The following is a 25,248-nucleotide window of genomic DNA, read 5'->3' on the forward strand; positions in this document are numbered from 1 at the left end:
TCCACAGTGAAGCAAAGAATGAGATGTGAAAGAATCAGCAGCAAACTCAGTTCAGCAGCCAGACTTCTGGAGCTGCGACAGACACACACAAAACGAAATATTTCATAACAGTGAGAACCAATAAGTAGATTGAAATCCCAGTTAAACTGAACCATGTTATTGTGGAGGGAGGACATTGCACTGCCTCCTTGTAACACTGAGACCGTGAGCTGTCTCATTATCAATCACTGAAAACACATTTATGGAAATATATTTCACAACATGAAACTGTTCCAGTTCCTGATGGTCTGATACCAGCTCTTAACCCACACACCTGATTCCAATGCATTCAGTACAGAGAATAATCCAGTAACAATGCCAGGGTTGGATAAACAGTGTTCACGGCAGAAATAATGCAATTGCTACAGGACCGAAGGATGGACCGTTATTCCACAATAAATTCAGTGCAGAGAATAATCCAGTAACAATGACTGTGTTGGATATGTAAAGATCATAACAGATATAATTCAGCTGTTACAAGACTGAACGTTTTGAAGTTAAGGACATACCATTAATCAACAGTATATTGAGTACAAAGAAGAGTTCAGTAACAGTGCCAGGGTTGGAAATACAATGTTCATTACAGATATAATGCAGCTCCGACAAGACCAAAAGAGCAGAGACTTTAAACAATCTATCATTCAACTGAAATAAGAGAACGGCTGGCTGCGTAAAATATGGTGGGAGAAAAAATAATTAACCAAGTACAGCAGCACAGTTAACACCGATTTACAATATTCACAGATGAGATAACGGCTTACCTGGAACTCAAATGGCTGCAAGAACAGGATAGTAAATGCGTTCAATCTGAAAAATTGCTGAATATCCCATTTCTGTGAGAAGCAGTGACTTCTGTTGAACTGAAAACCGCAGCTCCGGCAAGCACTCTGAACTGATACATTGCAACAAGCCCTGATTTATTCAGAGGATGAATCTCCACTGAAACGGTTATACCCTGGATCATTGCTATTACTTACAGTCGCCGAAACAAATACATTGCATCAGCAGCTTGGTCTCCAATGTAAATAATGACGTGGATATATCGCAAACATCTCAATGTCCAGAACATTATCTTAATGAGACCTCTCTCAGGAATAAAGTTAAAAGCTGTGCTCAGAAAGGACTGGTCCAACAACAATGAGCGGCTACATTTACAGTTTTCATATAATTGTATTGACCATGTTCACTCCTGACGATTCATCTATAAATTTTACCGATTTCTCTGAATGTACACTGAATCCAGGGGCACAAACAGACCCGTTTCACTGTTCCTGCAGATTCTCGGTCAAAATATGAATTTTGTGTCTCTGGCACAGGGACAATTAAAGGGCACGTTGAGGATTGTAGCCGAGAAATGACAGTGGGTGATATTGGGGGTTGGACACTGAACGAGCTTTATTGCCATTCCTCTCTCCGTTATTTTACTGCAGATGTTTACCCGTTTATTTTACATTGGTTGATGGCTCCAGTACATTGGTTCCGTGTAAACCCGCTTCCCTCACCCGCCTTCATTCATTCCTCAGCCAATTGTCATTGAAACCCTCATCAATGCCTCTGTCCCCTCCAGATTCCATTCCTCCAGTTCACTCCTGACGGCCAGCCACCCTCCACCTTCCAACCAGCACCAGGTCCTGCTCGGCCTCACTGACCCTCACTGACTCCTAGTTCCTGATCGCCCAATAGTTCACATTTTCATCCATGGCCCACCTCACCCAATCTCCGCCCTCTCCTCAACACCTACAGGAAACCCACCCGTCACCTCCTCATTCATCGATCGTTGGCCTCTTTTGGTGGGACATCCCTCGCTTGGTTCCACTCACCTATCTGATCATAGCCAGGAGAAGCTTCTCTTCCCACCCTATCACCGTTATATCTGATGTCTCCAAAGGTTCAATCCTTTGCTCCCTCCTCTTCCTCATCTACATGCTGCCCTTTGGTGACATTGTCCACAGACATGGACCAGTTTTCAGCTGGACTTCCAACTTCTTTGTGTTGTCAGAGCGACATTCTGTTTAGATGAGCCACGAATTCAGCCAGTAAAAAATTGGGAAGTCATGATCTTTGACCCCACAATCTCCACATCATTTCGACTGATTTCATCCATTCTCCTCTCTTTTTGATTGGAGAGTCCATCACTAATCATCCAAATCCTCAATGGCTTCCAGTCTCCAAAGCCTGTAGTTTATTTTTATTCTTTCATACACTTAAATCCACCGGGGCCTCACCCCTCCCTATCTCTGTAACCTCATCCAGCCCCGCAGCCCCTGCCAAAGACTCTGCTCCTCCACCTGTGGCCGCTTGTGCAGCCTCAGTCCATTTGCCCTACTTTTGACAGCCGTGCCTTCAGCCATATCCACGCTCCAGGATTCCCACTCTATGCCACTCTATCTCCCTCTCCACCTTTCAGGTTTCAGCCGTGGTTCACTGGCAGCAGTCTCGCTTCTGAGTTAGAAGGTTATGAGTTCAGTCACAGAGATTTGAACACATAATTCAGGCTGACATTGCAGTGCATCACTGAGGGAGCACTGGACTGTCGCAGGTGTTCACTTTCTTAGGACATGTTAAACGGAAAACCTATCTGCCCTCTCAAGTAGATGTAAAAGATTCCACAGAAGTATTGGAAAAAGAACAGGGGAGTTATCCTGCTTTCCTGGATAATATTTATCCCTTAACCAACATTACTAATCCCTTGCTTCATGATTTTGTTATCCCTCCTAATATCTCCTTCTTTGGCCGGGGGTCCATTTTTGTCCGATTATACTTCAGTAAATCGCCTTAGGATATTAATCTATGTTAAATCCGCTGTATAAATACAAGTAGTTATTGTTATATTTTACCATCCTCCACTCTCTTCATCTCACCATTGGCGGCCATTCCTTCAGACAACTAAATTCTACTTTCAAAAACCAACCTTATTCCCTCCGTCTGTCCATTTGCTTCTCTTCATTTTACACCCTCCTTACACCCACTCTTTGACCAAGGTTTTTTCACCAGTCCTCCTGATATCTTCTTATTCCTTTAGTGCCCGTTTTTACCCACCCCTCCGTGAAGCCCCCTGGGAATGTTTATTACATTAAAGGCGGTCTGTGAATGCGAGTTGTTGTTAACTCTCATTGGACTGTGTTCATTCGTTGTCCACTGAATGAACAAATGTAATTTCTGGGCTAATATTTTTGTACCAGAAAAAGATTTATATAATAGACGGACTTGTTGAGATAAATTAACATTGGCCATTACTTGTGGACACTGTATTGTTCGAACAACATAACTCGGTTTATCTACAACCATCGCATTGCAATAGAGGGCATTCTAGTGCATGGATATCGCTGAAGGCAGGGCTGTCAAAAATGGGACAAATGGACTGCGGAGGCAGCCTTTAGGGAGTCGTCTATGTATAATGAGACCAGTTACAGTGACCAGGGTGAAGGTTTATTAGTTATTTGTCTTTTCTCTCTTTGGTAAAACCTGGTTTACTTCTGGCTCGGGCTGATAGGAACATATAAATACAGAAAACAGGAGCAGGAGTAAGCCATTGGGCCCTTCGAGCCTGCTCCGCCATTCAATATGATCATGGCTGATCCTCTCTCTCAATACCATATACCCGCTCTCTCCCCATACCCCTTGATGCCTTTTGTGTCTAGAAATCTATCGAGCTCCTTCTTTAATATATTCAGTGACTTGGCCTCCACAGCCTTCTGTGGTAGAGAATTCTGCATGTTCACCAGCCTCTGAGTGAATAAATTTCTCCTCATCTCAGTCCTAAATGTCCTACCCCGTATCCTGAGACTGTGACCCCTCAGCCAGAGGAAACATCCTCCCTGCATTCAATCAGAACTTTATACCTTTCAATGAGATCCCCTCTCATTCTTCGAAACGCTCGTGAATACAGGCCTAGTTGACCCAATCTCTCCTCATGCGACGGTCCTGCCATCCCAGGAACCAGTCTGGTGAACCTTCTCTGCACTCCCTCTATGGCAAGTATATCCTTTCTTAGGTAAGGAAACCAAAACTGCACAGTATACTCCAGGTGTGGTCTCACCAAGGACGGGTAAAACTGCTGTAAGACATCCTCGATCCTGTACTCAAATCCTCTTGCAATGAAGGCCAACATACCATTCGCCTTCCGAACTGCTTGCTGCACCTGCATGTTTGCTTTCAGTGACTGTTGTACAAGGACACCCATGTCCCTTTGTACATCAACATTTCCCAATTTATCATCATTAACATAATACTGTGCCTTTCTGTTTTTGCTTCCGTCACGTTATATTGCATCTGCCATGTATTTGCCCATTCATTCAACTTGCCTAATTCGCCTTGAAGCCTCTTTGCATCCTCCTCACAACTCACAATCCCACCAAGTTTTGTGTCGTCAGAAAACTTGGAAATATTACATTTGGTTTCCTCACCCAAATGATTGATATATATTGTGAATAGTTGGGGCCTAAGCACTGATCCCTGGGGCACATCACCAGTCACCGCCTGCCACCCCGAAAAAGACCCATTTATTCCTGCGCTCTGTTTCAAAAGACCCATTTATTCCTACTCTCTTAATATGATGCAGCTTTATGAGTGACTCTCTTTGGTTAAAGCCCGTAGATCCAGAGTACAGTCTGCAGTTTTGACGGCCATTATAGAAACTGCACTCAACGCATAGAAAGCACAATGTTCATTGCCTCGAATGAGGCCAGGGAAGGGAAGCTGTATGAGGAAAGACGTGAAATTCCGGGAATTTTTCGATGGAAATGGAGGAGAGGAAACTTAAATTTCGAATCATGAAGTTGTTTGATAGAGTAATAGAGAATGATTGTATCCTCTGGTTGTGAGGATCAGTGATAGAGTAATAGATAATTACTGTATCGCCTGGTTGTGAGGATCAGTGATAGAGTAATAGAGAATTACTGTATCCTCTAGTGTGAGGATCAGTGATAGAGTAACAGAGAATTACTGTATTCTCTGGTTGTGAGGATCAGTGATAGAGTAATAGAGAATTGCTGTATCCTCTGGTTGTGAGGATCAGTGATAGAGTAATAGAGAATTACTGTATCCTCTGGTTGTGAGGATCACTGATAGAGTAATAGAGAATTATGTATCCTCTAGTGTGAGGATCAGTGATAGAGTAACAGAGAATTACTGTATCGCCTGGTTGTGAGGATCAGCGATAGAGTAATAGAGAATTACTGTATCCTCTGGTTGTGAGCATCACTGATAGAGTAAGAGAGAATTACTGCATCGCCTGGTTGTGAGGATCAGTGATAGAGTAATAGGGAATTATTGTATCCTCTGGTTGTGAGGATCAATGATAGAGTAATGGGGAATTACTGTATCCTCTGGTGTGAGGATCAGTGATAGAGTAATAGAGAATTACTGTATCCTCTGGTTGTGAGGATCAGTGATAGAGTAATAGAGAATTACTGTATCCTCTGGTTGTGAGGATCAGTGATAGAGTAATAGAGAATTACTGTATCCTCTGGTTGTGAGGATCAGTGATAGAGTAATAGAGAATTATGTATCCTCTGGTTGTGAGGATCAGTGATAACGTAATCGGGAATTACTGTATCCTCTGGTTGTGAGGATCAGTGATACAGTAATAGCGAATTACTGTATGGTCTGGTTGTGAGGATCAGTGATAGAGTAATAGAGAATTACTGTATCCTCTGGTTGTGAGGATCAATGATAGAGTAATGGGGAATTACTGTATCGTGTGGTCGTGAGGATCAGTGATAGAGTAATAGAGAATTACTGTATCCTCTGGTTGTGAGGATCAGTGATAGAGTAACAGACAATTACTTTATCCTCTGGTTGTTAGTATCAGTGACAACAGGTCAACAATTCCAGCTCATCATGAAAGAGTTTAATTTTAAATTCTTCACGCAGAGATTTTTTGGAGCATGGAATATTTTACCATCGGGAATGGAATAACCAGAAAAGGTACAATAGCAATTTTTACCATTGTATCATTTAAGAGAAAATTGAATACATATTTGAAATTAATGAAGATAAAGGGCACTTGGGAGAAAGTTTGCCATTGCATACATTTTGAATTGCTTTAACCATGAGCTGGCACTGACACGATGGGCCCCTGTTCTGTAATCCTCTAAGCTTCATGTTTCTCCTAGATTGTGATTTGTGACGTGCTTGAATGATCCTGGAGGCCGGTGTGCTGCCCCGTATCTAACAATATGACGGTGTAACCCAGGGATGTAACAATAGTTCCCCCTTCTAATCTAAACTGGATATTCATGTTCCTGCACTGCCCAATGTCTAACAATATGATCGTGTAATTCAAGGATGTAACAATAGTTCCCCTTATGATTGGAACTGAATATTCATGTTTCTGCACTGTCGAATATCTAACAATATGACAGTGTAAGCCAGGGCTGTAACAATAGTTCCCTCCTTATAATCTGAGCTGGACATTCATGTTTCTGCACTACCGAATACCTAACAACATGATAGTGTAGCCCAGTAATGTAACAATAATATCTCTTTATAATCTGAACAGGATATTCATGTTTCTGCACTCTCCAATACCTCACAATACTATAATGCAATCCACGAATGTAACAATAGCTCCCCCTCTATTCTGGCCTGAATATTCGTGGTTCTGCACTACCCAATATCTCACAACACGACCGTGTAACCCAGGGATGTAATTATAGTTCCCCCTTGTAATCTGAACTAGATAATCATATTCTGCACTGTCCACTTTCTAACAATATGACAGTGTAACGCAAGGATGCATCAACAGATTCCTTTTTAAACTGAACTGTACATTCGTGTTTCTGGACTACCACATAACTAAAAATACCACAGTGTAACCCAGGGATGTGACAGTAATTCCCCATATAATCTGAACTGGATATTCGTGTTCTGCACTGCCCAATATCTAACGATGCGATAGTTTAACCCACGGATCTAACAGTAGTCACCCATGGGATTAAACGGACAGTGGCAGCGCAGATACAAAATTGACTTGGAGACAGAAAGCAGAGAGTAATGGTGAACGGTGTTTTTTCAGACTGGAGGGAAGCATACAGTGGTGTTCCCCAGGGGTCACTATTAGCACCACTGCTCTATATGATATATATTAATGACCTGGACTTGTGTATAGAGGGTATCATTTCAAAGTTTGCAGATGAAACAAAACTCGCAAAAGTAGTAAATAATGTGGAGGATAGTAACCAGTCTTCAGGAGGACATGGACAGACTGGCGAAATGGGAAATACATGGCAGATGAAATATAATCACAGAAGTGTGAAGTGATGCATTTTGGTCGGAAGAATGTGGAGAGGCGGCTCTTCTTTTCCCAGTGAGTAGTGAACCTCTGGAATGTGTTGATGACTCGTCTGGTGGGTGCTGACTCTCCGTCTGCCTTCTCCAGGGAACTGGACCGGTTTTTGGCTGCGACAGAGGTCGCAACATATAAAAAGTAAGAGGATTTACAGTTAGTGTACGTACGATTCATGTGATCTCCTGGACTGGTTTAGATCACTTGAGGGGATCGGGGATGAATTTTCCAGTGTATTCTATTCCTTCAAGGCACAGGATTTTTTTCAGGATCTTTGCCTCTCCCAGGAGATTACACGGCTGCGGGCGAGGTGAGGGGGAGTAAGTGTCAGTAATGATGCTCCAGCCATCCCGAGTGAGGGGCAGGCTTGATGGACCAGCTGGTCTTTAACTGCCCGTCATTTCCGTATGTTCGTCTACATGCCCGTCTCGTCAAGGTATTTTCAATGAAGCGATCGTCACACAAACCCACGCCTGGGGCATGTCCTGCGTCTGTCTTTAGTGAAACGAGACTCAATGTCTCTGTGTCTCACGTTATTCTCCTCTGAAGCTCAAGGACGCGAAATATTATTGCAGGCCTCTGCTATAATGTGCCTGAGAATTTCTAGTCCCGTCCAACCGTCCGCTGCGGGACTACGTGGCTGTTGTCCGCTTGGAGCACAAGAGGAGATGATTTTCAGCCCAGTAAATCATTGGGTGGTCTGAAGAGAGTGAACACTCAGTCCTTATACCCTTGGTTATAGTTCTATTGGATTCGGGGTTGTAGCTCAGTGGTATAGCGCCTGCTTTGCGTGTATATATTCCTGGGTTGAATATCTAACACCTCCACCATTTATTTTCACCAGACTGTCCCACAGAAAGACGAATCGTGCTCTCAGAAGGAAGCGAGTTCCAACTTCTGAGACAAACATTCAATTGTCCCAGAGCAGGACTTCATCTCACGGTCCCCTCAGCAGCTCAGCTCAAAACAGCCGCCGACTGACCAGAATTCAAAATGTGAAGTGTTTGGGCATAGAACCTGAGACCACATACACGCGAAGCATGCGGTCTTTCACTGAGCTCCATCACCAGATAATAACGACCTCAAACCAAGTGAAAAAGGACTGAGTGCCTCACTTTCGTAAGGAAACCCGAGGATTTAATGTGCTGACAAGCATTTCCTCTTTTTAGCTGCTTTGAGGTATGCGGACCTGATACGAGTATTTTAACTCCAGATTTTATTTAATTAATTAATGTTAAATTCCCCAGCTGCCGTGGCGGGATTCGAATTCATAACGCCACATTATCAGTTCAGGTCTCTCGTTTTGAGCTGAGCTGCTGAGGAGACCGTGAGATGAAATCCTGCTCAGGGGCAATTTGATGCTTGTGGAGCCTCAGAGGTTGGAATTCGCGGCACACCGAAATAAAGATTCGCCATTCTGTGGGTAATTCTGGTGAGAAAATAGCTTTGGAGATGCTGGGGATTGAACCCAGGACCTCATACATGCACGCGCTCTACCACTGAGCTAAATCCCCAGATAAGAGCACATTCCAACGAAGAGCTGATCTCCTTCATTTTATGTGACCACAAAATATATTTTTTTGGGCTTCAATTCATCTCCTTTTCTGCTCCAAACAGACAATTAAACATGAAGTTTGCGGACCTGATATAATTGTGGGTGAACGGAAGAAACCAGATCTCGGCACTCAGAGCAATGAGAAAGGGGGCGTTGAGAAGAAATGCTGGGAGAGGGGGAGAGCCTCCTTTGCCTGTGCTGTCACCATCATTCCGATTTCAGGGCACATTTTTCGAACGCTCCCGTTATCAGTCACTTTGCTTACGGTTGGACGGGACTAGAAATCCTCAGCCACATTGTGGCAGAGTTCGGCAAGAATATTTCGAGTCCCCGAGCTTCAGAGGAGGGTAAGGTGAGACACAGACAGAATTGAGTATAATTTCACTGCAGACGGATGCAGGACTTGCCCCTGGTGTGGTTTTGTGTTTAAAGATCACTTCACTGAAAACACCTTGACCAGCTGAGGTTACAGACGGACATGATGGTCAGGAAAAGACCAGTTGGTTCATCAATCCTGCCCCACATGCCTGGAGCATCGTGACCAGACACTTCCTACCGACACCACCCGCCCCTCCCAACGGAAACATGTAATCTCCTGGGAGCGGCGACAAACCAGAAACAAATCCAGCGCCAATAAGGAGGGGAAATTCTGGCAAATTCCTCCCCGAATCCCTCCGGCGATCGAATCGAGTTCAGTGGATCACACTGACCATGTGTAGGTTAACTTAAAACCACTCACCTTCGATATGATGCGATCTCTGCCTCAGTCAAGAACTGGTCAAGATCCATCCAGAAGGCAAAGAGAGAGTCAACACCCACCACACCAGCCTGCACTGCATTCCAGAGACTCAGTACTCTCTGGGAAAAGAAGAACCGCCGAACATCCAGACTATTCCCACCTCTGTGTAGTCTGAACGCCTGTCCGCTGCTCCTCCCCGATCTGTGAAACTGGGAATAATCTATTTCTTCACTCAGAGGGTGGTGAACGTGTCGAATTCTCTCCCATAGGATACTGTGGAGGCCAAGTCACTGAATATATTTAAGAAAGACAGATTTGTACACACAGAAGGCAACAAAGCGTATGGAGAGAGAGCGGAAATGTGGTATTGAGATAGAGGATCAGCCATGATCATATATAATGGCGGAGCAGGCTCGAAGGGCCCAATGGCCGACTCGTGATCCTATTTTCTTTGTTATCATTTCTGGGCTCGCTCTCCAGCCCCGGGATGGGAGCCATTTCAAAGGCGCGTGCGTGCTTCCATTGAATTTTATCGTGTGCAGAGCGTTCGGTTTTTCTCGAGTTGAAGAAACCCTTTCCTGTCCTTGTGTGTGAAGGTGAGGTGAGGACAAGAGGGTCTTTTCAAAATTCGAAACATAAAGCGTTTGGAGATGCCGGGGATTGAACCCGGGACCTCATACATGCAAAGCATGCGGTGTTCCACTGAGCTACATCCCCTACCCACAACTACTTTAAATTTAGAATAACAAAAGTGGGCTTCCCGCTCTGTCTCTCCCGGACAACGCGATGCCCAGTCGTCACACGTGCTCACAATGTTCAACCTTTGCTTCAGTTCACGGGGTTTCTGCTCCTCTTTACTTTGAACTTTCCAAAAACAATGTCAGCGGAAATAAAAAAAATATATAATTGCCACTACTCAGTGACGAGGTTCACATCCAAATTCTGAATCATAAAGTGAGATGGATGAATGACACAGCGTCAAACAAGAGCTGGGAATGCTCGCTCGACATTGCACTGTCACACATTCCAGTCAGTCGGCGGCTGCTATGAGCTGAGCTGCTGAGGGGACCGTGAGATGAAGTCCTGCTCCGGGATAATTTAATGCTTGTGGAGCCTCAAAAGTTGGAACTCGCTGCGCTTCGAAAGCGCGATTCGCCTTTCCGTGCGTAATTCTGATGAAAAATATTTTTGGAGATGCTGGGGATTGAACCCAGGACCTCATACATGCGAAGCATGCGCTCTACCACTGAGCTATATCCCCACACAAGAAATCAGTCTAACCAGGGAAAGAAGAGCTGATGCATTCCAGAGACTCACTACTCTCTGGGAAATGAAGATCCGACTAACATCCAGCCTATTCTTACCTCTGTGTCGTCTAAACGCCTGTCCCGTGCTCCGCCCCAATCTTTGAAACTGCAAATAATCTATCACGTGGCAGATCCACCTTGGACGGGCTCAGAAAATGAGAACGGTCAGTTCTTCTTTCCTTGGTTAGCTATTTATTGCATATGGGGATGTAGCTCAGTGGTAGAGCGCATGCTTCGCATGTATGAGGTCCTGGGTTCAATCCCCAGCATCTCCAAAAAATCTTTTTTCATCAGAATTGCGCACGGAAAGGCGAATCGCGCTTTCTGAGCGCAGCAAGTTCCAACTTCTGAGGCTCCACAATTGTCCCGTCGCAGGAATTCATCTCACGGTCCCCTCAGCAGCTCAGCTCACAGCAGCCGCCGACTGACCGGAATGTGTGACGGTGCAATGTCGAGCGAGCAGTCCCAGCTCTTGTTTGACACTGTGTTATTCATCCATCTCACTTTATGATTCAGAGGTTGGATGTCAGCCTCGTCACTGACTATTGGCAATTGTATTTTTTTAAATTCCGCTGACTTTTTTTTTGGAAGGCTCAAAGTAAAGAGGAGCAGAAACCCCGTGAACTGAAGCAGAGGTTGAACATTGTGAGCACGTGGAACGACTGGGCATCGCATTGTCCGGGAGAGACAGAGCGGAAAGCCCACTTTTTATTCGAAAGTGGAGAGCTTTTTTGCGTGGGGATGTAGCTCAGTGGGAGAGCGCATGCTTTGCATGTATGAGGTCCCGGGTTCAATCCCCGGTATCTCCAAAGGCTTTATATTTCGAATTTTGAAAAGATCCTCTTGTCCTCACCTCACCTTCACACACAAGGACAGGAAAGGATTTCTTCACCTCGAGAAAAACCGAACGCTCTGCACACGATAAAATTCAATGGAAAAACGCACGCGCCTTTGAAATGGCTCCCATCCCAGTGCTGGAGAGCATGCCCAGGAATAATAACAGAGAAAATAGGATGACCATTCGGCCCTTCGAGCCTGCTCCGCCATTATATATGATCATGGCTGATCCTCCATCTCAATACCATATTCCCGCTCGCTCCCCATACCACTTGATGCCTTCTGTGTGTAGAAATCTCTTTCTTAACTTTATTCAGTGACTTGGCCTCCACAGCCTTCTGTGGTCGAGAATTCCACAGGTTCACCACCCTCTGAGTGAAGAAATAGATTATTCCCACTTTCACAGATCGGGGAGGAGCAGCGGACAGGCGTTCAGACTACACAGAGGTAGGAATAGTCTGGATGTTGGGCGGTTCTTCTTTTCCCAGAGAGTACTGAGTCTCTGGAATGCATTACCGGCTGGTGTGGTGGGTGCTGACTCTCTCTTTGCCTTCTGGATGGATCTGGACCAGTTCTTGACTGGTGCAGAGATCGCATCACATAGAAGGTGAGTGGTTTTACAGTTAAACTACACATGGTCAGTGTGATCCACTGAACTCGATTCGATCGCCTGAGAGATTCGGGGAGGAATTTCCCAGAATTTCCCCTCCTTATTGGCGCTGGAGTTGTTTCTAGTTTGTCGCCGCTCCCAGGAGATTACATGTTTCCGGTGGGAGGGGCGGGTGGTGTCGGTAGGATGTGTCTGGTCACGATGCTCCAGGCATGTGGGGCAGGATTGATGAACCAACTGGTCTTTTCCTGACCATCATGTCCGTCTGTAGCCCCAGACCGTCAAGGTGTTTTCAGTGAAGTGATCGTTAAACACAAAACCACACCTGGGGCAAGTCCTGCATCCGTCTGCAGCGAAATTATCCTCAATGCTGTCTGTTTCTCACCTTACCCTCCTCTGAAGCTCAGGGAATTGAAATATTCTTGCCGGCCTCTGCCACAATGTGTCTGAGGATTTCTAGTCCCGTCCAACCGTAAGCAAAGTGACTGATAACGGGAGCGTTCGAAAAATGTGCCCTGAAATCGGGAGGATGGTGACAGCACATCCAAAGGAGACTCTCCCCCTCTCCCACCCTATTCCTACCTCTGTGTAGTCTGAACGCCTGTCCGCTGCTCCTCCCCGATCTGTGAAACTGGGAATAATCGATTTTTTCACTCAGAGGGTGGTGAACCTGTGGAATTCTGTCCCACGGAAGGCTGTGGAGGCCAAGTCACTGAATCTACTTAAGAAGGCGATAGATCGATTTCCAGACACAGAAGGCATCAAGGGGTATTGAGAGAGAGCGGGAAGATGGGGTATTGAGATGGAGAATCAGCCATGATCATATCCAATGGCGGAGCTGGCTCGAAGGGCTGAATATCCGACTCGTGATCCTATTTTCTCTGTTATTATTACTGGGCCCGCTCTCCAGCCCCGGATGGGAGCCATTTCAAAAGCGCGTGCGTGCTTCCATTGAATTTTATCGTGTGCAGAGCGTTCGGTTTTTCTCGAGGTGAAGAAACCCTTTCCTGTCCTTGTGTGTGAAGGTGAGGTGAGGACAAGAGGGTCTTTTCAAAATTCGAAACATAAAGCGTTTGGAGATGTCGGGGATTGAACCCGGGACCTCATACATGCAAAGCATGCGCTCTTCCACTGAGCTACATCCCCTCAGGAAAAAACGCTTCAACTTTAGAATAAAAAAGTGGGCTTTCCGCTCTGTCTCTCCCGGACAACGAGAGGCCCAGTCCTCACACGTGCTCCAAATGTTCAAGCTCCGTTTCAGTTCACGGGGTTTCTGCTCCTCTTTACTTTGAACTTTCCAAAAAAAAAGTCAGCGGAAATAAAAAAATACAATTGCCAATCGTCAGTGACGAGGTTGACATCCAACCTCTGAATCATAAAGTGAGATGGATGAATGACACAGTGTCAAACAAGAGCTGGGACTGCTCGATCGACATTGCACTGTCACACATTCCAGTCAGTCGGCGGCGGCGATGAGCTGAGCTGCTGAGGAGACCGTGAGATGAAGTCCTGCTCCGGGGCAATTTCATGCTTGTGGAGCCTCAGACGTTGGAACTCGCTGCGCTCAGAAAGCGCGATTCGCCTTTCCGTGCGTAATTCTGTTGAAACTTTTTTTGGAGATGCTGGGGATTGAACACAGGACCTTGCGCTCCACCACTGAGCGATATCCCCAGATAAAATGCTTTTTTAAACAGGGAAATAAGAACTGATTGTTCTCATTTTATGAGACCATCCAAGGTGGGTCTGCCAGGTGGTAGATTATTTCCAGTTTCAAAGAAGTGGAAGTGTCCGGGGGTATGCTTCTGACAGGCAACATGTCAGAGTCCATGAGGAAAGGCATCATCATCCTAATCGACAAGCGGAAGGGCGAGAGGGAAGAAATCAGAAATTAGGCACCCGTTTCCATGCTAAATGTTGACTACAAGATTCTGTCTGAGGTCCTCCCAACCGGCTCTGCTCTGGAGCTGCTGATCCACCCGGATCATACCTGTCCTGTACCTGGCAGGAAGATGCCTGATAGCCTGGCACTACTCAGTGATACGACCGCCTACGTGCAGGATGCGGGGTGAACACCTGGCTCATCAGCCTGGACCAGCAGAAGGACTTCGACTGAATATCCCACATGTACATGATGGACGTGCTCTTTAAAATGTAGTTTGAGGAGGCAATCTGCGATTGGATCCGACCGCTCTACACAGAAATCTATAGCGCAGTCCTAATCAATGGTTGGGAGTCCGAGAGCTTTCCATTCACATCTGCAGTCAGGCAGGGCTGTTTCTCTCTGTGGTCTTGTTTGTGTGTTGTATCGATCCGTTTGCTGCATCCATCAGGAAGGTCGCAGGCATGGGGGAGGGGGGGGATGGGTTGGTGACGATCCCAGGCAGTGGAGGCTCTCAGGTTAAAGGTTTCCGCTACATGGACGACGTCACCGTCTTCTGCTCTGATCAGCGGTCGGTTCACAGACTGATGGGCATCTGCGACCGTTTCGAGCTGCCCTCGGGGGCGAGAGTGAACCGAAATAAAAGCGAGGCCATGTTATTTGGCAAGTGGAGGCCAAGTCCTTTGTCCCCTTCACTGTTAGGTTCGGCTATATGAAGGTGCTGGGCATGTGGTTCGGGGGGTCCCTGGCCTGCACCATGAAACGGGGAGAGCGGGTCGCCAAGTCCAAACAGAAGCTTGTTATGTAGGTGGGGCTCTCCCTCTCCATAACCGGCAGGGACCTGGTGATAAGGTGTGAGGTACTCGCAGTTTTGCTCCACGTGGCCAGGGTCTGGCCCATACCCCGCTGATCCGCCGTCACAGTCACCCGAGCTATCTTGCACTTTGTCTCGAGGTCCAAGGCAGAACTTGTCCGCAGGGACACCACGTCCAAGATCCCAGACAAAGGGGGGAAGACTGTCCCCAAAACTACTCTGATGCTGATTGCCACCTTTGTGTGTGGCTGCCTGGGGATATGTGTAGAGCCCCAGTACGCAAACACCAAGTGTCACTACGTGCTGCGTTTTTACCTGTCCCCCACACTGAGAAGGCTGGGTCTGGCCACGCTGGCCGAGCAGACGCAAGACGTCTCGGCCAACTGAACCGGAATCCCCCAACCCCACCTGTCCCAGGTGGAGAGGATCCTGACGACCACAAGGCCGCCAGACAGTGGGAGTCCTGCAGGTAAAGGAGAGGGTGGATCTGTTCCAGCAGTTCCCCGACCAGACGGTCGATGCCATTTGGCAGAATGACTCATTGCCAGAACTGACCAACCGGCGCCAGGATGTAGCCTGGATGATGGTGAGAAGGGCCCTGCCACTGCGGTCCTTCCAAAACTCACGCAATCTCAGAACCACCGCGAGCTGCCCTCGAGACTGCAGCAAGGAGGAGACCATCGTCCATCTCCTGGTGGGCTGACCCTTGGTGCAGAAGATGTGGAGACAGATGTATTTTTATCTGTCCGGGTTCATCCCCAACACCTCAGTAACACAGGACATTGTGCTCTACGGGCAGTTCCCCAGGACGCACACCAAGACAGAAATCAACTGCTTCTGGAAAACCATCAAGTCGGTGAAGTTGGCCCTTTGGTCCGCCCGAAACCTGCTGGTCTTCCAGCTGAAGGAGCTGTCCATGATCGAGTGTTGCCGACTGGCACACTCCAAGTTCCAGGAGTACGTGCTGAGGGATGTAATGAAATGAGGTGCGGCCTACATAAATGCTCTATGGGGAAAGGCCACTGTATAAGGCCATTTCACATTGTATTGTACAGCATGCATTCGAAGATATGTTCTGTGATTTGAATTATAATAATGAGGTCATTGTGTGAACGATCTGTATTGTTTTGAACGGTAATTGTGATTTACATTGAAATGTGTATATCCTTAAATTTTAAGAAATAAAGTATATTTTGAAATTTTAATAAAATCTTCGGGCACAAATACACAAATCACGAAAAGTAGCGACGCAGGTTAAAAAAAGGCAAATCAAGCACTGGGTTTCAAATCTAGAGAAATAGAATTGATAAGCAAAGAAGCTATGTTAAACGTTTATGGAGCCTTGGTTAGGCCACACTTGGAGTATTGTGCACAGTCTGGTCGCCATATTATAGGAAGGATATAAAGGCATTGGAGATGGTGCAAAAAAGATTCACAAGGGTGATACCATAACTGAGAGGTTATCCTTATCAGGAAAGGCTGAACAGGATGGATCTCTATTCTGTAAGGTTTTGGGAGGGTAGATGTAGAGAAAATGTTTCCACTTGTGAGGGAGACCAAAATTAGAGGTCATAAATATAAGATAGTCACTAATAAATCCAGGAATTCAGGTTAAACGTCTTTCCCTAAAGAGTGGTTAGACTGTGGAACGCGATACCACAGGGAATAGTTGAGGCAAATAACGTAGATGCATTGAAAGGGAAGCTAGATGAGAAGAAGAGGGAGAAAGAAATATGGTGTCCTGATAGGGATAGATGAAGTAGGGAGGGAGGAGGCTCGTGTGGAGCCTAAAAGCTGGCATAAACCAGTTGGGCCGAATGGCCTGTTTCTGTGCTGTGGTTTCGATGTAACTCAATGTACTGTTTTGAGGGCGGTGGAAGCGCAGTCGGACCTGGGGGTGCATATTCACAAATCTTTGAAAGTGGCAGGGCAAGTTGATAAGGTGGTTAAGCAAGCGTATGGGATACACGGGTTTTTACATAGGGGCATTGAATAAACAAATAGGGAAGTCATGTTAAACCTTCACAAAAAGACTGGTTAGGCCTCAGCTGGAGTATTGTGTGCAACACTGGGCATCACACTTTAAGAAGGATGTCAAGGCATTGGAGAGGGTACAGAGAAGACTTACCAGGGTGATGCCAGGGATGAGTGACTTCAGTTATGTGGAGGGATTGGAGAAGCTGGGATTGTCCTCCTTAGATCAGAGAAGGCTCAGGGAGACCATTAGTGGTGTTCAAAATAATGAGGGTTTTTTATAGAGCAAATAGTGGAAACTGCATACTCTGGCAACTGGATTGGTAACGAGAGGTCATAGGTTTAAAATAAATGCCAAAACAACTAGAGGGGAAATGTGGAGCATATTTTTTACACAGAGGGTTGTTAAGCACTGCCTGAAAGGATGGAGTCCCTTTTAGAGACTGTCTTCGTGTCAGAGACTCAAAATTCATACTTTAACTGGGAAACTGCAGGAACAGAGTGAAACGGGTTTACTTGTGTCCCTGGATTCAATGCACAATGTGGAGAAATCTGTAAAATTTATAATTGAATCGGCTGGAGTGAACATGGTCAATACAATTATATGAAAACTGTAAATGAAGCCGCTCATTGTTGTTGGACCAGTACTTTCTGAGCACAGCTTTTAACTTTATTCCTGAGAGAGGTCTCATTAAGACAAGGTTCTGAACTTTGAGATGTTTGTGATATATCCACGTCATCATTTACAAGGAGGCAAAGCTGCTGAAGAAATGTGTTTGTTCAAATGACTGTAACTAATAGCAATGATCAGGGGTATAGCCGTGTCAGTGGAGATTTACCCCCTGTATAAATCAGGGATCGCTGTAATGAATCAACACAGACTGCCTGCCGGAGCTGCGGTTTCCAGGCCAACAGAAATCATTGCTTCTCACAGAAATGGGATATTCAATAATGTATCAGATAGAATGTATTTATTATCCAGTTCTTGCAGCCGTTGGAGTTCCAGGTAAGCCATTATCTCAGCTGTTCATGGTCTAAATCGGTATTAACTCTGCTGCTGTACTTGGCATTATTTTTCTCCCATCGTGTATTATACAGTGGACTGTTCTGTTCTATCAGTTGATCGATTGTCCTAAGTCTCTGCTATTGTTGTCTTATAGCAGCTGCATTGTGTGCCTTATGATCTTGTATATCCAACCCTGGCATTGTTACTGTATTATTCTCTGTACTGAATGTATTGGAATCAGGTGTCTGGGCTAAGAGCTGGTATCAGACCATCAGGAGCTGTGAACAGTTTCATGTTGTGGAACTAACCTCTCCTGGAATATTTTTTCATCAATGTGTTTTCAGTGATTGATAATGAGACAGCTCACGGTCACGGTGTCACAAGGAGGCGGCGCAATGTCCTCCCTCCCCGATAACATGGTACGGTTTAACAGGGATTTTAATGTATTTATTGGTTATCACTGTTATGAAAGATGACTTCATTGTGTGTGTATCTGACACCGCTTCAGATGTTTGGCTACTGAACTGAGTTTGTTGCTGATTCTTTCACATCTCGTTCTCTGATTCGCTTTGGATGAATTCAATGTAAAATGCAATATTTTGAGGTTACGTTTTGTCAGTTTGCACTGTTTCTGTTGAGATCATGAGCCGTTCTATTTATTGATAGATTGGAAGCAGCAGCGGAGATGTTGGCGTTTTGTTAATTGAACAATGCCGCCATCTAACGCTGTACTTTGTAATTACAGGAGAAGGAATTTCAATTGTTGTGAGTTGTGTCTGGGAGAGGCATTCGATTCTGTTTATTCCATGAATTGTAGATGAAATGAACAGTGTAGGTGAACAGCTGGAGACTTGGATGATTTGTGGAAACATTAAAATATTCACAGAGGCTTCACCATTTAACAAACTGACACTGAGAATAGAATCGTTGGAACACGGGGCTGGTGAAGAGAAAACAGTCGCAGGATGTTAGGATTTACTAGGAAATGAAAGGGGGCATTGAGAAAGAGTAGAGACAGTGCGGAGAGATAGAGTGCAGCGATAGAGAACGCGACTGAGAAGGAAAACGAGAGGGACGGTGAGGAGGAAAGAGAGGAAGAGATAGACAGAGAGAGAAATGCACACACGGAGAACGAGAGAGGGGAGAGAGAGAGAGCAGCAGCGGTGTGAATAATTAATCGGAATGAACTGCTGAACCTTCCAGTACAATTATGAAGAGGAAATGTGATTTGAAGGTGTTATTAGAATGTTGTCAGATTGTAAGAGTTTTATTGTATTCTCTCCGGGTGTGTTTATCACTATCAGCTCCTTAGTCTGTTTATGTGAATGTTCCTTTCACTTGTTTACTGATTGAATAAATAAACATAATTGAAATGTATCTAAAGAATAGGATCATTGATTTCTTTATCGCATTTAATTATGGGGATATTGCATTCTAGAAGCTATGTGTCAGTTTTATTCAATAAAGAACGAAGCGAATTCAATGATTGTATTTTCATGTAATTTTAGTTGAATATGCAAAGAAAATTTATTGAACACATTATGTAACCAACGAGCAGTTCATTGACACCAATAACCAATAAATTAATGGTTGAATTCGTTAATTGGATTGTGTGAGTTGGACCTCTTGATTAGATTTCCTCTAACACTCTGCTGCAGTCTCTCCCTGTGAATCCCAGCCTCTCCTCCCACGGCATCGAATCCTCTGTCTCCTCATCCGTTCCTTCAGTTCATTCGCTTTCCCAAACTATCTGCTACTGATTCCCCTCCAGTTCATACATGTCCTTTTCCTTGGTCTCCCTCCCAAACGCACTCGTTCGCTCGGCCTCCAGTTGCCTCTTCTAATCCAATACGAAGCCTCAAACTCACCCCCACGGATCTCGGTCTTTCCCGTTTTGTGCCAGCCCCAGTCGGCTCTCTCGACCCAGAGCAACAAACCTCCCCCTGTCCCCTCACCTTCGCTGCCCTCGCTCACTTTCCCGTCCATCTGGAGCCCAAATCCGGATTCAACCTGTTGGACTCCCGGTGTTTAAATACGTCCTCCCTTCCCCACCGGCACTGCCCCCTCACTCGGCCCTTCCAGTGGATCTGGTGCTCACTTTATTCACTCTCTGTATCAATTTCCCAATTCATTATTCATAATTGTGTTTGAAAACATTTCTCTGCCCGAAAGCGCTGCCCAGGTCAGTGAACCAGTTTCCACCGTTTGATGCAGCAACAACGCTGGAAATTTCACCTCAGATTCTCTCAAGCTGCTGCTTTGGCTCCAGGTCTGATCATTAATTTCTCTCCTTCCGTTTCTCTCTCTTACAGTTAACTTGGTGGCGATTGTGATCCTGTCCCGAGGAAAGTGCGGCCTCTCCAAATGTGTCACTCGCTACCTGGTGGGAATGGCGGCGGCCGATCTCCTGGTCGTTATCACTGATGTCATAATGTGGCGCATTGCTGAGATTTATTTCCCAGTTTCATTCTTGACCATTACCCCCGTGTGCCGTCTCATCGCCATCCTGATCTATGCAACCACAGCGGCCTCTGTCTGGTTCACAGTGGTTTTCACCTTTGATCGATTTGTGGCCATTTGTTGTCAGAAGCTGAAAACAAAATATTGCAACGAGAAAACGGCGGCTGTTGTTATCGGGGTGGTGAGTGCGCTGAGCTGTTTGCTAAACATTCCCTGGTACTTTGTAATTGGCCCGGAATATATAATGGAAAATGTACCCCGGGGTTGTGTCTTGAAACCGACGTTTTTGACTTCACCCGCATGGGCAGCGTTTGACTTGTTTAATCTTGTGTTAACTCCTTGTCTCCCATTCATTCTGATTTTGCTGTTCAATGTTCTCACCGCCAGGCACATTTTAGCGGCCATTAGAGTCCGCAGGGGACTCCGGGGCCGCAGCAATGGAGAGAATCACAAGGACCCAGAGATGGAGAACCGAAGGAAATCGATCATTTTACTCTTCAGTATATCAGGCAGTTTTATATTGTTATGGAGCGCAGAAGTTTTTTATGTTATCTCTCTGCGAATAACAAACGCCCAGTTCTATACGGCCAGTGACATTGAGTCAGCCGGATTCATGCTTCAACTTCTCAGTTCCTGCACCAACACGTGTATTTATGCTGTGACCCAGACGAAATTCAGAGAGGAGCTGAAGAACTGGGTGAAATACCCACTGAATCTAATTGTTACATTAGTTAAATCATAGAAACGTCTGAAGACTTTCCATCCGCAATTAAATAAAAAGTCAATTAGAGTCAATTAGAGTTTCACGTTTGGCGGTGGCCTAAGACGGGCGGTAGCGGATCGGGCGCCCGTTATTCACCGCGCCTGATTTTACTATCTATTGACATCAATGAGTTCACTAAAGTAACTGATATCAATCGAATACTTTAAATACATTTGGAAATAGCAGACAGGAATTATATTTTACCCGACAAATGCGGTGTTGTGAAATGATACAAGATGTGATTCTAACATGAAATTATTTGCTGTTATTAGTCTGGAAATAATATGATTTCAATATTAAATGTTTAATCCTGAAATGTATAAAATCAAATCCTCCTTTCCGGTTGGTGATTATTTCCCATCACACACACTGCCCGGTGGGATGGACTGAGGGTGAGCTGTCAGTGTCAGACAGCGTCCTGTTCATTGGGACATTTGTTTTGACCAGATCAGAATAATAATGGACCAACACCCGGACCGCTACTAACTGGTAAAATATTAATGTAATTTCAAACTCCAGTGGGGAGTTCTGGAGGAATGTGCAGGTATCGACTGTCTCTTCAGTCCGATATCAGGTGAAGAATTACTGGCTGTTGTGTAATTTCCATTGATTGGGAGTTGGCGACATCTACTGGGCGGAAACGGGAACTGCAACAGAGCGAGAAAGGATCCGTCAGAAACCAGTTCAAATGAAGAACAAAATCCAACAGCCTGCAGTGTCTGTTCAGGGTTTGATGTTTGAGAGCAATTTGATCATCCCCGATTGTCAGCGATGGTGGTATAGTAGTGAGCATAGCTGCCTTCCAAGCAGTTGACCCGGGTTCGATTCCCGGCCATCGCATTTCAGTATTCTTATTAAATTATTTCCATCATTAGGTTTGCCATCGAATTTGTTGCAGTTCAGCTGGATATTGTTTCCAAAACATAAACTGGTATAATTGCAGCAAAATGTTTTCAACGTTAATTTATCTTTCCGATAGAAGGAATAGATGACAAATATACTGGAAATAGTGAGCTACCAAGGGTCTAACAAGAGTGAGGAAGGCAAATGATATGTGAGCTTTTATTGCAACGGTGTTGCAATATAAGAGTAATAAGGACTTGTTGCAATTGTGCTATGAGGACATATTGTGTAAAATTGGCCTATATTCGCTGGAGTTTAGAAGAATGAGAGATGATCGCATTGAAACGTGTCAATTTTTTAGACGGCTTGACAGGGTAGATGCGGAGAGGCTGATTCCCCTGGCTGGAGAGTCAAGAACTTGAGGTCAGAGTATCAAGATCAGGGGTCGGCCATTTTGCATCGACATGATGAAAAAATTCTTCACTCAAAGGGTTTTGAATCTTTGGAATTCTTCACCCCAGAGGGCTGTGGATGCTCAGTCGTTGAATATATTCAAAGCTGAGATCGATAGATTTTTGGACGCTAATGGCATCAAGGTATATGGGGATGGGGCGAGAAAGTGGAGTTGAGGTCGAAGATCAGCCATGATCTGATTGAATGGCGGAGCAGGCTCGCGTATCGTATCGCCTACTCCTGCTCCTATTTCTTATATTCTTATGTAGAGAGCCTTATATCCAAGTGTGCTGATGACACTAAGTTAGGTAGCACCGTAAACATTATAGATGGGAGCAGAAAGTTGCAAAGGGACATTGATAGATTCAGTGAGTGGGCAAAACTGTGGCAGATGGAGTTCAACGTGGGGAAGTGTGAGGTCATCCACTTTGAACCATAAAAAGATCGATCAGAGTATTTTCTAAAGGGCAAGAAACTAGGAACTGTGGATGAGCAGAGGGGTTAATGAGACCAAGTACAGAATTCACTAAAAGGTGCAAAAATAAGTTAAAATGGTAATGGTATTTTGATGTTTATTTCAAGGGACAGGAAATAAAAATGAGTGGAAGTTATGTCACAGTTATTCAGTGCTCTGGTTAGAGCTTATTTAGAGTATTGTGTTCAGTTCTGGGCACCGCACCTCTGGCAGGATAAGAACATAAGGAATATGAGCAGGAGTAGGCCTTACGGCCTCTCGAGCCTGCTCCGCCATTCAATAGATCATCTGCTCTTAACTGCCCGATCCCCATATCCCTTGATTGACTTGTCCAAAAATCTATCAAACTCAATCTTGAATACACTAAACGACTGAACATCCACAACCCTCTGGGGTGGAGAGAACTGTATCGACCAAGATAAAGGGAATGAAATGAAATGTGTCATACAGTTACATTTCGCTGCTCTGTCTGACCATTTTAGTCACTACTTCCCTGCAGAGGGATTTGAAAATTCGATGGAAAAGCGTTGGGTGAAAGATCCTTTTGCTTTCGAAAATCCTGAATCTATAATGAAGCTAAATTTGATGCCTGATCAAGAAAACGGGCTGGTGCGACTCACCTGTGACAGCGCACTGAAAACACGCCTCAAGTCATTCAGTTTGTCTTATTTTTGGATCAGTGCTTTCAAAGATTATCCACTGTAAGTAAGATTAGTGTTCCGTTGTTCCTGCCGTTCACAAAAACCTACATCTGCGAACTGGGATTTGCGACTTTGAGAAGGTTAAAAACAAGAGAAAGAAACCGACTCAACCGTGCCTGATATGCGTGGAGCGCTTTCATCTTGTGATCCAGATTGGAACGAGATCATGAACAACAGGCAGACACATCCGTCACATTAAGTAAGTGAAACTCAACCTGAACTTTTATTTACCAAATTGACACAATATTTCAAATGTTTTTCAAGTAAAGTCGATGTCTAATTTTAGTTATTACTTGAAATGAAGTGAAGAGCATGGACTGACCTTTATTGGGATTTGATGAAAACTCCAGCCGGAAGAGATTATTGTTTTGGATCCCTGTGGGGAAGTGTTTTCCTTCCACTGGGTCACGAGGAAAAATGTTTGTGAAACACTGTTCCACATTGTACGGTCAGTGTCTGTTTAGCAAACCGACCCTCAATTCCTCAGTCCGTATTTCCAGAAACGCTTCTGTGCGCGACGCCGGCAAAAAAACACTGACCGACTCCCGGTGACTAATGGCGGCCGGAGGCCCCACAATCCCCCGCGCCCCAGAAACCCGTCCATCTCTCCAAGGCGCTCATTTCGCGATCAGACTGCGCATGCTCCCCAGGCCCGCCCTGCATTCTGGGAGCGCTTCGGTCCTGCAGTTTGTCGCGAGTCGGACTCGGTGGAAACAGGAGAAGAAACTGGGAAGCGGCGGGTGGGACGAGGGAGGCGCTGGATGAGGGGTTTAATGGTGCTAAGGGCACCCGGGCCGCCCGTCCGCCGGGCCCCCCGGCTCTGATTCGGGTTCTGAGCCGCACTCGGTGTTGCTGAGACTCCGCTCGGCCCCGCTCAGTGTCTCGGACCAGCACCGCGCATGCTCTGGCCATGGGCCCTTCCCGCGCCTGCGCGCTGATCCCCTTCGAATTCAGGTAGAACGTATTCTACCGCGCGGGGCATTTTGGGTAAGATTATCGCCATTGTAAAACCCTCTTGCCGATATTTCTGTGATGGGGTGTCAAAGGGCGAGGTTTACCAATCAAAAGCAAAATACTACGGATGCTGGAAATGTGAAACATAAAGAGAAAATGCTGGAAATCCTCAGCAAGTCGGGCAGCATCCGCGGAGAATGAAACAGAGTTAACGTTTCAGATTAGTGTTAAGGTTTTGTCAGAACTTGAAGAAGTGAAAGAATTAACAGTTTTTGAGCAAGTAGAGAGGCAGGGAAAGAGGGGGCGGGGAGGGAAAGAACAAAAGGGAAGGTCTGTGATAGGGTGGAGGGCAGGAGTGATAAAGCAAAAAAAGGGATGATGCTGCAAGGCAAGGTGGGTGGCAATGGGTCAAGTCAATAAACAAAGGATGACTCCAGTCGACCTTTAAAGGGCTGCAGTCAGCTGGATGCGTGAATGAGGCCATGTGCCAAAGGAAGCGAATTTGAAGCGGAGAGAGAGGGACACGCTGTGTAACCGGGCGCAAACACTCA

General features: G+C 45.5%; 6 non-coding genes across 6 annotated transcripts; 3 read left to right on the forward strand and 3 right to left on the reverse strand.

Annotated features, from left to right (window-relative positions):
* Positions 1-10,266: 10,266 nt before the first annotated feature.
* On the reverse strand, positions 10,267-10,338 carry trnaa-ugc (transfer RNA alanine (anticodon UGC)). The gene has a single exon. It is a non-coding gene; the product is annotated as a tRNA-Ala (tRNA).
* Positions 10,339-10,810: 472 nt separating this feature from the next.
* On the reverse strand, positions 10,811-10,882 carry trnaa-cgc (transfer RNA alanine (anticodon CGC)). The gene has a single exon. It is a non-coding gene; the product is annotated as a tRNA-Ala (tRNA).
* A 249-nt stretch (positions 10,883-11,131) lies between these two features.
* On the forward strand, positions 11,132-11,203 carry trnaa-cgc (transfer RNA alanine (anticodon CGC)). Its single transcript has one exon. It is a non-coding gene; the product is annotated as a tRNA-Ala (tRNA).
* Positions 11,204-11,665: 462 nt separating this feature from the next.
* trnaa-ugc (transfer RNA alanine (anticodon UGC)) lies at positions 11,666-11,737 on the forward strand. The gene has a single exon. It is a non-coding gene; the product is annotated as a tRNA-Ala (tRNA).
* A 1,712-nt stretch (positions 11,738-13,449) lies between these two features.
* Positions 13,450-13,521, reverse strand: trnaa-ugc (transfer RNA alanine (anticodon UGC)). Its single transcript has one exon. It is a non-coding gene; the product is annotated as a tRNA-Ala (tRNA).
* Positions 13,522-22,039: 8,518 nt separating this feature from the next.
* Positions 22,040-22,111, forward strand: trnag-ucc (transfer RNA glycine (anticodon UCC)). Its single transcript has one exon. It is a non-coding gene; the product is annotated as a tRNA-Gly (tRNA).
* Positions 22,112-25,248: the final 3,137 nt, after the last annotated feature.

The sequence above is a fragment of the Heptranchias perlo genome, unplaced genomic scaffold (assembly GCF_035084215.1).
Source record: "Heptranchias perlo isolate sHepPer1 unplaced genomic scaffold, sHepPer1.hap1 HAP1_SCAFFOLD_70, whole genome shotgun sequence".
Lineage (NCBI taxonomy): Eukaryota > Metazoa > Chordata > Chondrichthyes > Hexanchiformes > Hexanchidae > Heptranchias > Heptranchias perlo.